This window comes from Aegilops tauschii, chromosome 7 (assembly GCF_002575655.3).
Source record: "Aegilops tauschii subsp. strangulata cultivar AL8/78 chromosome 7, Aet v6.0, whole genome shotgun sequence".
Lineage (NCBI taxonomy): Eukaryota > Viridiplantae > Streptophyta > Magnoliopsida > Poales > Poaceae > Aegilops > Aegilops tauschii.
The window spans coordinates 338,289,410-338,304,934 of NC_053041.3; the positions used below are offsets into that span (position 1 = coordinate 338,289,410).

Here is a 15,525-nt window from a genome sequence, read left to right on the forward strand (position 1 = left end):
CCATGCTATTCTCCGTCGATCACAATTACTAATTAAGACAATGCAGTACACCTTAGAACATGCCGGGGGCGACGACGGCTACCAACAGGCCCAAAACCCCGTCGTCATCGATCACACCACATACCATGACCCTAACTCAAGCTGGTCTAAGACCAGCTGCCAACAGAGACTAAACGAAGACCTAGCTAACATGATCAACCGTGGAGTGAATCTTCGGGGCCGGCGACTCTGGCCATGCCCGCTGCAATCTTGAGAGCAGCCTAATCCAGCCCGGTGAGCTTGGCGATGCCGGCGATGTCACCGTCGGACAGCGGCTCCTGGAAGCGCTTCATGAGCAGGGCCGCCGCCTTCGGGGTCATCCTGTCCTTTGGCCCGAGTGCGCCCAGCTCCTGCACCAGGCGCAGCACCGCCCGTTGAGCCACCAGCGTCGGGTTTGCCGCAGCGGCTTGGTGGGCACTACGGCGATAGGGAGCTGAGATGGCCATGGACTTTGGTGGAGCAGAGTGACAAGGCCAAGCCGGCGGGGCGTTGATGATGGGCAGGGGGACTGGTGCAAATAGCTTAGTGCGCCTGTCGCCGCCCACTTCGCCAATCTGGATTGTGCCCACCCGCTCCATGATCGCCAACAGCTGGAAGCCGGCAGTGGCCACCGCTGGGGAGGAGACGCAGGGCAGTTGGCAGGGGATCATCTTAGGGCTGTCCAACTCTTGCAGGGCGGGGAGCGGGATGGCTGGGGAGTGGCCGCTGTCTTCGAACGCCAGCGGGGTCTGCAGGGCCCCGATCATGGCGTTCTCCATCTCCAGCTGCATGCAGTCCGTACGCGGCGGGGGAGAGAGCGCACGGCCAGAGTCGGAGAAGCTGAAGAAGCGCGCAACTGGGTCTTCTGATGCTGGGGTAGGAGGTGGTGGAGCTTGACAGAGGGGGAGCGGAGGAGTGGCCCGAAACGGGACCGGAGCAGCCATGTCGGTGGCTCCCTTGGCGGCCGCGCTCCCGTGGCGCCTCCCAACCGGGGTGCGGCTGCAGCGGTGATGCGCCCCAGCAATGACGTCCGCACCACTCTCCTTGGCGTGGCATCCGCGACCGAGAAGGCGGTCCCTCCAGGACCGACCCGAGCCGCCACTGTTGTTGTCGTCGTCTTGGTCACGCCTTTGGTGCCCAAGGATGGGGCCGCCGCAACCTGCAGCCGAGCCGCGCGGAGCAGAGCGGGGTCCCGGGCCTTGACCATCTTCAACATGCGCCACCCATGTGCCCGGTTCGATGCGTGGCAACGAGCGGTCATCGTCATCAGAGGAGGAGGGGAGCCTGCTCTGCCCCGAGTGCGACGAGCGTGGCGAGAGCGGGGTCTAGTCCTCCACCAGGTCAACGTGCATGAGGAGGTCGTAGCGCTGCGCGCCGGGGGTGGGGGGACGCGGCGGTCGAGCGGCACGAAGCCAACCACCTCGTCGACGCGGCCGGCGCCATGCTTGAGCACCCAGAGCGCGCACTTTGTTGGGATATGGGCCACATCCCACACCCAGAGCCAGCCGGCGAAGGTCTTGGTATGCCCCCTCTCGAGCATGCGCGAGTCGAGGCCATCAACGCGCCCGAAGTCGCCCAGTGCCTCCTCCGCCCCGGCGAGCGACCAGAACTGCATGGGCAGGTCCTCGACGACGATGCACACATGGAGGTTGTACTTGAGGATCGCCGCGTGGTCGTTCTAGTGTCAGGCCTTGATGAAGTACTTGCCGCCGTCGACCTTGAGCACGCCGTGCCGCACCGCGTTGTCGCGGTGCGCCGGGAGGTCGAAGTGGACGAGGAAGGCCTCTGGGTGGTGCGCCGTGACGCGGAGCTGGTGCGGTAGGGTGCAAAGTTGCTCGTGCATGGCTTTCCCCACCGCCATTGGGTTGGTGGAGTGGCGGCGCTTGATAGTGGTGAGGGTGACGGCGTGCTACCGCAGGATGAACTCGGCGTGCTCGAGGTCGGGGGACGCCACGACGACTTTGTTACTAGAGCGCGGGCGCCTCGCCGGGTCGAAGTGCAGGGGACGGTCCATCGGCGCCGACTCTGGCGTCGGCGGGAAGCACAGGCGGTCGTGCACCGGAGCTCTGGACGGCAGCGGCCCTAACCTGTCGCGGGCAGTCCCTCCTGTACCCCCGTTCCTAGGATTTTGGGGGCACTCCTTGCCAAAATGCCCCGCTTGCTTGGAGATGATGCAGCGGAGAGGGTCTCTGCAGTCGACGCGGCGGTGGAGCTCGCTCAGGCAGCAGAAACATTTGCCCCGGAACTGGCTTAAGAAAGCCTCGCGGCTGGCAGCCGCATTGAAGCCGCGGCTCCGGTCCGAACGCGGCCTCTGGTGGCGCCACATTGCACCCGCCGTGGACGAGCTAGCCTTCCTATTCATCCACGAGATGACCTCAGTCCATGCCCCGCCATCCCCCACGGTCTGGCCCGAAGAGGAAGGGGCGACCGAGGGAGAAGGGAAAAGAACGATGGATTTGAGATGACCGTCTTGCAACGGGGGGGGGGGGGGGGACGCCCAGATCCGGTGGTCTGGAGCCAACCCTCGCCCACAGCGGCCCGTCCCGCCACAGGATTCACGACGTCGAGGTCGGATCTGACGCGGAGACCGTTGACACTGCAGAGACCGGGGAGGGGGGCCCCGAGGGACCGCTGGGCAGAGAGACGCGGCTGGCGGGTGAGGAGCGGCGCCGGGGGGAGGGCCCCAGGTGGGAGCAGCTGGCGGAGGAGCGGGCCATGTGGGCGTTTAAGGTGGCCGCCGTGGCTGGAGCGGCCAACGGCGGGAGCGAGAGTGTGGATAGCCTAGGAGCAGATCCCTTCTTCACCTCAGTCCAGATTTACAATCGGTGAAGATTTGAGTTCAAGAAAACCTAGGGTTTCAGCTTATGCGCCGCCGCACGTGTTTGTGACGATTGGTCAATCCAACAGATTGATGTTCGCTGCTGGTACTAATCCGAGACTGATTGGTGTATATCAACTGCTGCTACTTGTCTGGTTTACAGGAAAAACAAACCAGCCTGTGAAGATCAAAAGAAAAAGAAAAAAAAGGAAAAGGGCCATGACCTAGAAGCAAATTATCCTCAGACTCGCGCTCCTCCGTTGACCCGCCCCGTTGTCGACCTTGCCTCGGGTCCAGTTGGTGGCTGGCCTTTGCCGCCGCCGACGACATGTAGCCGCATGTGCGGCCTCGGATCTCCGGCCGCCTCAGCTCGCCTCCGCCACCGCCTGACTTCGCGCTCCAATCACCGCTTCGTCCGCGCCCACTTCAAGTCGTCGGCCGCCTTAGTCTCTGATCGGAACCGCCGGTCGCCTTCGCTTCCGGTGCATTGAGCCGCCTGCTTCTGCATCACCAGCATTGCCGTTATTCCTACCGAGTCACCTTGGCCTCGCCTTCAACCTTCTCGAGTCACCCCGCAGGTCGCGCCGGACAACCCTTAAAAGTCGCCGCTGCCGCCTCGGGCTGCTTCCACCGACTTCGAGCCGCCTCTGCTATGGCTGGCCCTGGATCGCCGCTACTTTCGCCCGTCGCACCAAGCCGTCCCGAGCTCGGCCTCACCAACCCGTCTGCGCCTCGCCTCCTCGAGCCGGCCACAGTCGTCGTAGCAACACCGAAGCCGCCTGGGCCTTGTCACTCCGACTCCAAGTCTCCTCCGCGTGACCCGCCCACTTTCGGACCGGCTCGCCACTCCGCTTTCTGTCGCGTTGCCGGCTGCTGCCGTGCCTCCCGCCGGCTCATCGCGCAGCCACCTGTTGCCGCGCCCTCTGCCGGCTCGCGCCATTGTGCGCCCCGTCCGCAACTCGCCCTACTCCACAACCAAATCGCTGCGCCCGACCGGGTCGCGCCCCGCGCCCCCGCTTTGTCTGAGGCGCCGACTGTTGGGGAACGTAGTATTTCAAAAACTTTCCTACGATCACGCAAGATCTATCTAGCAGAAGCATAGCAACGAGCGGGGAGAGTGTGTCTACGTACCCTCGTAGACCGAAAGCGGAAGCATTTAGTAACGCGGTTGATGTAGTCGAACGTCTTCGCGATCCAACTGATCCAAGTACCGAACGTACGGCACCTCCGCAATCAGCACATGTTCAGCTCAGTGACGTCCCTCGAACTCTTGATCTAGTTGAGGCCGAGGGAGAGTTTCGTCAGCACGACGGCGTGGTGACGGTGATGATGAAGTTACCGGCGCAGGGCTTTGCCTAAGCACTACGACGATATGACCGAGGTGTGTAACTATGGAGGGGGCACCGCACACGGCTAAAAGATCAACTTGTGTGTTATATGGTGCCCCCCTCCCCACGTATATAAAGGAGGGAGGAGGGGAGGGCCGGCCGTCCCCTAGGGCGTGCCCAAGAGGGTAATCCTACTAGGACTCCTAGTCCTAGTAGGATTCCACCAAAAGGGAGAGAGGGGGAAGGAAGGAGAGGGAGAGGGAGAGGGAGAGGGAAAGGGGGGCCGCGCCCCCTCCCCTAGTCCTATTCGGACTCCCCATGGGGGGGGCACCTCCTCGTGGCCTGCCCTCTCTCTCCCCTAAGGCCCATGTTGGCCCATTACTTCCCCGGGGGTTCCGGTAACCCCTCCGGCACTCCGTTTTTACCCGGTACCTCCCGGAACTCTTCCGGTGTCCGAATAACATCGTCCAATATATCATTCTTTATGTATCGACCATTTCAAGACTCCTCGTCATGTCCGTGATCTCATCCGGGACTCCAAACAACCTTCGGTCATCAAATCACATAAACTCATAATACAAATCGTCATCGAACGTTAAGCATGTGGACCCTACGGGTTCGAGGACTATGTAGACATGACCGAGACACATCTCCGGTCAATAACCAATAGCGGAACCTGTATGCTCATATTGGCTCCTACATATTCTACAAAGATCTTTATCGGTCAAACCGCATAACAACATGCGTTGTTCCCTTTGTCATCGGTATGTTACTTGCCCGAGATTCGATCGTCGGTATCATCATACCTAGTTCAATCTCATTACCGACAAGTCTCTTTACTCGTTCCGTAATGCATCATCCCGCAACTAACTCATTAGTCACATTGACTGCAAGGCTTATAGTGATGAGCATTACCGAGAGGGCCCAGAGATACCTCTTCGATACACGGAGTGACAAATCCTAATCTCAATCTATGCCAACTCAACAAACACCTTCGGAGACACTTGTAGAGCATCTTTATAATCACCCAGTTATGTTGTGACGGTTGATAGCACACAAGGTGTTCCTCCGGTATTCGGGAGTTGCATAATCTCATAGTCAGTGGAACATGTATAAGTCATCAAGAAAGCAATAGAAATAAAACTAAACGATCATTATGCTAAGCTAACGGATGGGTCTTGTCCATCACATCATTCTCTAATGATGTGATCCCGTTCATCAAATGACAACACATGTCTATGGTCAGGAAACTTAACCATCTTTGATTAACGAGATAGTCTAGTAGAGGCATACTAGGGACACTTTGTTTTGTCTATGTATTCACACATGTATGAAGTTTCCGGTTAATACAATTCTAGCATGAATAATAAACATCTATCATGATATAAGGAAATATAAATAACAATTTTATTATTGCCTCTAGGGCATATTTCCTTCAGTCTCCCACTTGCACTTGAGTCAATAATCTAGTTCACATCGCCATGTGATTTAACACCAATAGTTCACATTTTTATGTGATTAACACCCATAGGTCACATCGCCATGTGACCAACACTCAAAAGGTTTACTAGAGTCAATAATCTAGTTCACATCACTATGTGATTAACACCCAAGAGTAATAAGGTATGATCATGTTTTGCGTGTGAGAGAAATTTTAGTCTACGTGTCTGCAACATTCAAATCCGTATGTATTTTGCAAATTTCTGTGTCTACAATACTCTGCATGGAGCTACTCTAGCTAATTGTTCCCACTTTCAATATGTATCTAGATCGAGACTTAGAGTCATCCAGATCGGTGTCAAAGCTTGTATCGACGTAACTCTTTACGACGAAGTCTTTGTCACCTCCATAACCGAGAAACATTTCCTGATTCCACTAAGGATAATTTTGACCGTTGTCCAGTGATCCACTCCTGGATCACCATTGTACCCTCTTGCCAAACTCATGGTGAGGTACACAATAGGTCTGGTACACAACATAGCATACTTTATAGAACCTATGACTGAGGCATAGGGAATGACTTTTCATTCTCTTTCTATTTTCTGCCGTGGTCGGGTTTTGAGTCTTTACTCAACTTCACACCTTGCAACACAGGCAAGAACTCCTTCTTTGACTGTTCCATTTTTGAACTACTTCAAAAACTTGTCAAGGTATGTACTAATTGAATTTTTTTATCAAGCGTCTTGATCTATCTCTATAGATCTTGATGCAAAATATGTAAGCAGCTTCACCGAGGTCTTTCTTTGAAAAACTCCTTTCAAACACTCCTTTATGCTTTCCATAAAATTCTACATTATTTCCAATTAACAATATGTCATTCACATATACTTATCAGAAATGCTGTAGTGCTCCCACTCATTTTCTTGTAAATACAGGCTTCACCGCAAGTCTGTATAAAACCATATGCTTTGATCACCTCATCAAAGCGTATATTCCAACTCCGAGATGCATGCACCAGTCCATAGATGGATCGCTGGAGCTTGCACACTTTGTTAGCACCTTTAGGATTGACAAAACCTTCTTGTTTGTATCATATACAACTCTTCTTTAAAAAATCCATTAAGGAATGCAGTTTTGACATCCATTTGCCAGATTTCATAAAATGTGCAATTGCTAACATGATTCGGACAGACTTAAGCATCGCTACGAGTGAGAAAATCTCATTGCAGTCAACACCTTGAACTTGTGAAAAACTATTTGCGACAATTCGAGCTTTGTAGATAGTAACACTACTATCAGCGTCCGTCTTCCTCTTGAAGATCCATTTATTCTCAATGGCTTACCTATCATCGGGCAAGTCAACCAAAGTCCATACTTTGTTCTCATACATGGATCCCATCTCAGATTTCATGGCCTCAAGCCATTTCGCGAAATCTGGGCTCATCATCACTTCCTCATAGTTCGTAGGTTCGTCATGGTCAAGTAACATGACTTCCAGAACAGGATTACCGTACCACTCTGGTGCGGATCATATTCTGGTTGACCTACGAGGTTCCGTAGTAACTTGATCTGAAGTTTCATGATCACCATCATTAGCTTCCTCACTAATTGGTGTTGGAATCACTGGAACTGATTTCTGTGATGAACTACTTTCCAATTCGGGAGCAGGTAGAATTACCTCATCAAGTTCTACTTTCCTCCCACTCACTTCTTTCGAGAGAAACTCCTTCTCTAGAAAGGATCCATTCTTAGCAACAAATATCTTGCCTTTGGATCTTTGATAGAAGGTGTACCCAATAGTCTCCTTTGAGTATCCTATGAAGACACATTTCTCCGATTTGGGTTTGAGCTTATCAGGTTGAAGCCTTTTCACATAAGCATCGCAACCCCAAACTTTAAGAAACGACAGCTTAGGTTTCTTGCCAAACCATAGTTCATACGGTGTCGCCTCAATGGATTTAGATGGTGCCCTATTTAATGTGAATGCAGCTGTCTCTAATGCATAACCCCAAAACGATAGTGGTAAATCGATAAGAGACATCATAGATCGCACCATATCCAATAAAGTACGGTTACGACGTTTGGACACACCATTACGTTGTGGTGTTCCAGGTGACATGAGTTGCGAAACTATTCCACATTGTTTCAAATGAGTACCAAACTCATAACTCAAATATTCACCTCCACGATCAGATCGTAGAAACTTTATGTTCTTGTTATGATGATTTTCCACTTCACTCTGAAATTCTTTGAACTATTCAAATGTTTTAGACTTTATATTTCATTAAGTAGATATACCCATATCTACTCAAATCATCTGTGAAGGTCAGAAAATAACGATACCCGCCGGGAGCCTCAACACTCATCGGACTGCATACATCAGTATGTATTATTTCCAATAAGTTAGTTGCTCGCTCCATTGTTCCGGAGAACGGAGTCTTAGTCATCTTGCCCACGAGGCATGGTTCGCAAGTATCATGTGATTCCAAAAGCCCATCAACATGGAGTTTCTTCATGCGCTTTACACCAATATGACCTAAACGGTAGTGCCACAAATAAGTTGCACTATCATTATTAACTTTGCATCTTTTGGCATCAATATTATGAATATGTGTATCACACGATCGAGATTCAATAAACCATTCACATTGGGTGTATGACCATTGAAGGTTTTATTCATGTAAATAGAATAACAATTATTCTTTGACTTAAATGAATAACCGTATTGCAATAAACATGATCTAATCATATTCATGCTCACGCAAACACCAAATAACATTTATTTAGGTTCAACACTAATCCCAAAGGTAGAGGGAGTGTGCGATGGTGATCGTATCAACCTTGGAACCACTTCCAACACACATTGTCAATTCGCCCATAACTAGTCTCTGTTCATCCTGTAACTCTTGTTTTTAGTTACTAATCTTAGCAACTGAACCGGTATCAAATACCCAGGGGTTACTATGAACACTAGTAAAATACACATCAATAACATGTATATCATATATACCTTTGTTCACTTTGCCATCTTTCTTATCCGCCAAGTTTTGGGATAGTTCCGCTTCCAGTGACCATTTCCTTTGTAGTAGAAGCACTCAGTTTCAGGCTTGGGTTCAGCTTTTGGGTTTCTTCACGGGAGTGACAACTTGCTTGTCATTCCTCTTGAAGTTCCCTTTCTTTTCCTTTGCCCTTTTCTTGAAACTAGTGGTTTTGTTAACCATCAACAATTGATGCTCTTTCTTGATTTCTACCTTCGTCGATTTCAGCATCACGAAGAGCTCGGGAATTATTTTTGTCATCCCTTGCCTATTATAGTTCATCACGAAGTTCGAGTAACTTGGTGACAGTGACTAGAGAATTTTGTCAATCACTATCTTATCCGGAAGATTAACTCGCAATTGATTCAAGCGATTGTAGTACTCAGACATTCCGAGCACATGCTCACTAGTTGAGCTATTCTCCTCCATCTTGTAGGCTAAGTACTTTGTCCGAGGTCTCATACCTCTCGACTTGGGCATGAGTCTGAAATACCAATTCCAGCTCTTGGAACATCTCATATGCTTTGTGGCGTTCAAAACGTTTTTGAAGTCCCAGTTCTAAACCGTAAAGCATGGTGCATTAAACTATCAAGTAGTCATCATACCGAGCTTCGTCAAACGTTCATAACGTCTGCATCTGCTCCTGCAATAGGTCTGTCACCTAGCGGTGCATCAAGGACATAATTCTTCTGTGCAGCAATGAGGATAATCCTCAGATCACGGACCAAGTCTGCATCATTGATAATATCATCTTTCAACTTATTTTCTCTAGGAACATATCATGAATAAAATGGGGAAGCTATACGTGAGCTATTGATCTACAACATAGATATGCAAATACTATCAGGACTAAGTTCATGATAAATTTAAGTTCAATTAATCATATTACTTAAGAACTCCCACTTAGATAGACATCCCTTGAGTCATCTAAATGATCACGTGATCCATATCAACTAAACCATGTCCGATCATCACGTGAGATGGAGTAGTTTTCAATGGTGAACATCACTATGTTGATCATATCTACTATATGATTCGCGTTCGATCTTTTGATCTCAGTGTTCCGAGGCCATATCTGCATATGCTAGGCTCGTCAAGTTTAACCCGAGTATTCTGCGTGTGCAAAACTGGCTTGCACCCGTTGTATGTGAACGTATAGCTTATCACACCCGATCAAACTGTAGCAACGGTGCATACTAAGGGAGAACACTTATACCTTGAAATTTAGTGAGGGATCATCTTATAATGCTACCGCCGTACTAAGCAAAATAAGATGCATAAAGGATGAACATCACATGCAATCAAAATATGTGACATGATATGGCCATCATCATCTTGTGCCTTCGATCTCCATCTCCAAAGCACCGTTATGATCTCCATCGTCACCGGCTTGACACCTTGATCTCCATCGTAGCATCATTGTTTTCTCGCCAACTATTGCTTCTACGACTATCGCTACCGCTTAGTGATAAAGAAAAGCAATTACATGGCGATTGCATTTCATACAATAAAGCGACAACCATATGGCTCTTGCCAGTTGCCGATACAAAACATGATCATCTCATACAACAATTTATATATCATCACGTCTTGACCATATCACATCACAGCAAGCCCTGCAAAAACAAGTTAGATGTCCTCTACTTTGTTGTTGCAAGTTTTACGTGGCTGCTACGGGTTTGTAGCAAGAACCGTTCTTACCTACGCATCAAAACCACAACGATTTTTCGTCAAGTGTGCTGTTTTAACCTTCAACAAGGACCGGGCGTAGTCAAACTCGATTCAACTAAAGTTGGAGAAACAGACACCCGCTAGCCACCTGTGTGCAAAGCACGTCGGTAGAACCAGTCTCATGAACACGGTCATGTAATGTCGGTCCGGGCCGCTTCATCCAACAATACCACCGAATCAAAGTAAGACGTTGCTGGTAAGCAGTATGACTGTTATCGCCCACAACTCTTTGTGTTCTACTCGCGCATATAACATCTACGCATAGACCTGGCTCTGATGCCACTATTGGGGAACACAATATTTCAAAAAAATTCCTACGATCATGCAAGATCTATCTAGGAGAAGCATAAAAACGAGCGGGGAGAGTGTGTCTACGTACCCTCGTAGATCAAAAGCGGAAGCGCTTAGTAACGCGGTTGATGTAGTCGAACGTCTTCACAATCCAACCGATCCAACTACCCAACGTATGACACCTCCGCGATCAGCACACGTTCAGCTCGGTGACGTGCCTCGAGCTCTTGACCCAGTTGAGGCCGATGGAGAGTTTCGTCAGCACGATGGTGTGGTGACGGTGGTGATGAAGTTACCGGCGCAGGGCTTTGCCTAAGCACTACGACGATATGACCGAGGTGTGTAACTGTGGAGGGGGCCACCGCACACGGCTAAAAGATCAAATTGTGTGTTCTATGGTGCCCCCCTCCCCACGTATATAAAGGAGGGAGGAGGGGAGGGCCAGCCGGCCCCTAGGGCGTGCCCAAGAGGGGAGTCCTACTAGGACTCCTAGTCCTAGTAGGATTCCACCAAAAGGGAGAGAGGGGGAAGGAAGGAGAGGGAGAGGGAGAGGGAAAGGGGGGCCGCAACCCTCCCCTAGTCCTATTCGGACTCCCCATGGGGGGGGGTGCAACCTCCTTGTGTCCTGCCCTCTCTCCCCCCTAAGGCCCATGTTGGCCCATTAATTCCCCGGGGGGTTCCGATAACCCCTACGACACTCCGTTTTTACCCGGTACCTCCCGGAACTCTTCCGGTGTCTGAATAACACCGTCCAATATATCATTCTTTATATCTCGACCATTTCGAGACTCCTTGTCATGTCCGTGATCTCATCCGAGACTCCGAACAACCTTCGGTCATCAAATCACATAAACTCATAATACAAATCGTCATCGAACGTTAAGCGTGCAGACCCTACGGGTTCGAGAACTATGTAGACTTGACCGAGACACATCTCCGGTCAATAACCAATAGCGGAACCTGGATGCTCATATTGGCTCCTACATATTCTACAAAGATCTTTATCGGTCAAACCGCATAACAACATACGTTGTTCCCTTTGTCATCGGTATGTTACTTGCCCGAGATTCGATCGTCGGTATCATCATACCTAGTTCAATCTCGTTACCGGCAAGTCTCTTTACTTGTTCCGTAATGCATCATCCCACAACTAACTCATTAGTCACATTGCTTGCAAGGCTTATAGTGATGAGCATTACCGAGAGGGCCCAGAGATACCTCTCCGATACATGGAGTGACAAATCCTAATCTCGATCTATGCCAACTCAACAAACACCTTCGGAGACACCTGTAGAGCATCTTTATAATCACCCAGTTACGTTGTGATGTTTGATAGCACACAAGGTGTTTCGTCGGTATTCGGGAGTTGCATAATCTCATAGTCAGAGGAACATGTATAAGTCATGAAGAAAGCAATAGCAATAAAACTAAACGATCATTATGCTAAGCTAACGGATGGGTCTTGTCCATCACATCATTCTCTAGTGATGTGATCCCATTCATCAAATGACAAGACATGTCTATGGTTAGGAAACTTAACCATCTTTGATTAACGAGCTAGTCTAGTAGAGGCATACTAGGGACACTTTGTTTTGTCTATGTATTCACACATGTATCAAGTTTCTGGTTAATACAATTCTAGCATGAATAATAAACATTTATCATGATATAAGGAAATATAAATAACAACTTTATTATTGCCTCTAGGGCATATTTCCTTCACCGGCGCGCTTTGCTTCTTCTGAGCCACTGTCGAGACCGCCGCCTCTGCCATGCCTGAGCTGCCGCCGCCGCCGCCGGTCTCCGATGTGGTCGCTTTGAGCCGCCTGTACGCTGCAGGCCGTGGGCCGCCTCGTTTCTGCTACAAACCGGCCGGCCCTCTGCCACAGTTCTCCTTGCCCTTCTTTTGTTGCTGCAAGTTGAGCCGCCGCTCGCCCGAATCGTCACCAGCCACCTCCGCAGTGGTCAGCCCGGCCGTGAGCCTCCCGGATGGCCTACTTCCACCTGCGAGCCACACAAACCGCTGCTCTGCCTCTGCGGCTAGGGCCTGCTTCAACCGCCTCCGCCTTGAACAGACTCTCTGCGTTTTTGTATTATGGATGAGAAGGGGGGAATAGTTAAAAAATGGTCTGTAGAGTTCTGCCGAGTTGCACGTCAGACTGTTGACTGTGGTTAGTGTTGATCAATCGACCTGGCTGTCTGAACGTACATGTGTTGCTGCTATCTAAATGCGGGCGTTAGTGTTATGCCCTGTGGCCACGGCGTTAGATATTACAGCTTGTGGGGAACTGACATCAAGAGATAAAAGTCAGTATTGATGCATGAGGTCATCTGGCTAAAGTATTTGTCAAAACTCAGCAAGATATGAAGGGTCAGAGTTGCAGCAGTATCTGACAGAGTCCTCGAAGGGATTAATGCAAATATCTTTTGCATGCGTACAAGGATCAACTGTATTGAAAAGTTATCTACGGATGCCACTTATGGATCATCGGTTGGCCAAACAAATCAGGTGATATCCATCTAAATCTGTTTTATTAATACATATTGTTTTTTGTCAAAAGACAATTATCTTTGGTCTATATATTTTCGTATGCAGGACAAATTGTCTACTGCAAAGGTGACCATCATGTCACGGAGTTTATTGAATAACTCATACCGAGAGTATATAATGAGTGTTGCGAAGATCATCAACTCGCCTCCAGCTTCAACATATTTGAGCATTCCGTTGTTCAATTATATGCCAGTTTATGTCACGGTCAAGTATGGAGAATCTCAAGACAACTCCTTGAGTCGTCTTAAGACTCGGGGGCTACAATGACATGACTCGGCAGAATTGGCCGGTTTCAGTGAATTCAAGAACTCCGGGTCATTGGAGGGAAAAATAACCCGGTCCCAGAGGATACTGCCATATTGATGAAAATTTAAAGGCAGTCAGAAAATTTCCGGCTTAAAATGAAGGATTCCGGTTTAAAATCCGGCTCAAGGGGAATCTGCCTCTCACAAAGCTTTGAAGCTCTCAATATCCGGTTTAAAATTCCGGTTCAAAAAGAGTCCATCTCTCGCAAGTTCGAGTTCTCAGGAAAAATTAACGGTTTCCAAAGAGAACTTGCTGCCATGATGCGCGGTTCAAACATGGGTATCCTGCCTTATTGGCTTATCACATTATTGGTCACTTGGGGGCTTCCTGCTCATCGAGCATAGCTATGACTACCCTCTTGATCCGGCTTGTACGCCTTGGTTACAAAATACTTGGGGGCTTCCTGCTCATTGAGCATAGCTGTAACTACCCTATTGATCCGGCTTGAACGCCGTTGCGACAACCTACTTGGAGGCTTGATGCCCGGGTTACAGGGACCAAAGAGAGTTTGTTGCAGAGCCCAACTCAAACATAGGTACCCTGCCTTGATGGTTCAATATATATCACTTGGGGGCTCCCTGTTCATTGAACATAGCTTTGATAACCCTTTTGATTGGCTTGAAACACCAGGTGTATACACCAAAAAAATTCAGTTGATCTTGCTTTGTACGTCTGCCACTCCGCCCAGGTAATCCTGGAATGACCCGCTGAACTCTTGACAGTCAATCTTATTAAGACCCTGAACTTGTCAAGGTTAAAACGGTGGTTGTTCATGTGAGGCCCGGCTCACAAGGTTTGAATGAAGGATTAACTTAGTGGCTGTGCAAGCCCATGAAAAGCACTTTATGATTGAGGCCTGGCCGCCTATGAAAGCCTTGATTTTTTGTTATTCATTTTTGAACTTTGTTTATTGATATATGGTTTAACAAATGGGTTTGGGCCATGATGCTTTGATCCTTATGATGCATATTTGAATTTATCCGGAGTTTTGATAACCCGGCCTGGCTTTGGACGACTAAGTCGCCAGTGTGTGATGATTATGTGCTTGAAGTTCTGCGCTCTAAGTTTCTGGGTTGTTACCCTTGCTGCATATGGAGCTGTAAGCCGGCAGTATGAACCGATTTCACAGGCCATGTAGCCTTAAGTATATGACTCATCATTGAGTATCTTTGGGTTTGATAACTCGCCCTGATAGCAGACTTTAAGTCGCGAGGATATTTTGCCTTTAGCAATCAAAATGATGATATTTCATGACTTCGGGTTGATACTGGCTTCAGATTATAATTATCAAGGCATCACCATGGTATTAATCTACAACCGACAGTTTGACCCAATCTTCTAGGTATGTTTTTAAATTGTTGGATGAATATGCGAGGTTTGATAACCCGCCCTGGATTTTGACTTTAAGTCGCCAGTATGTTTAGGCTTGAATGGCCTTAATTCTAGTCTTTTCCATAATTGCATAAGACTATATTATGTTTGGGTTGTTACCTGCCCTGGCTTTTGACGTTAAGTCGCCAGGGCATATGTTGTTTAAACTTTGTGTAGGACATGCAGAGCTTTACACATAAAGATACTACTATTGCTCATATGAAAAATTGTGTTTAAGCCCATCATCTGGCCATCTGAAAATATTGCCGGGTTATTAGCTACATATTGAGTTTATTGAGGCTACAAGACGCCAAAGTGATATTTTCAAAATCTGGACATGACTATGAGCCGCCATGGATGGGTTATCAGTTATTGATTTTTACAAAGGCTATAAGCCGCCGGGTTACAAAAATCCCGGATTACAATGGATGCGTATTAAGTCGCCATCGGCCAAGAGCCGCCGGGTATTTGAACTCCGGATTTACTTGTCAACAGATAAGGTATTCAAATCTTTAATAGCCGAACTTGGCTGGATTTTCATTATAATATTGAATGATTGAGGTTTCTCATACCAGATTATATTATTCAAATCTTGAATAGCCAACATGGCTGGATTTTTATTATGGTTACCAA

At 48.6% G+C, this 15,525-nt stretch overlaps 1 pseudogene; it reads right to left on the minus strand.

The window, feature by feature from the left end:
• Positions 1–260: 260 nt before the first annotated feature.
• Positions 261–1,633, minus strand: LOC109740918 (uncharacterized; annotated as a pseudogene).
• Positions 1,634–15,525: the final 13,892 nt, after the last annotated feature.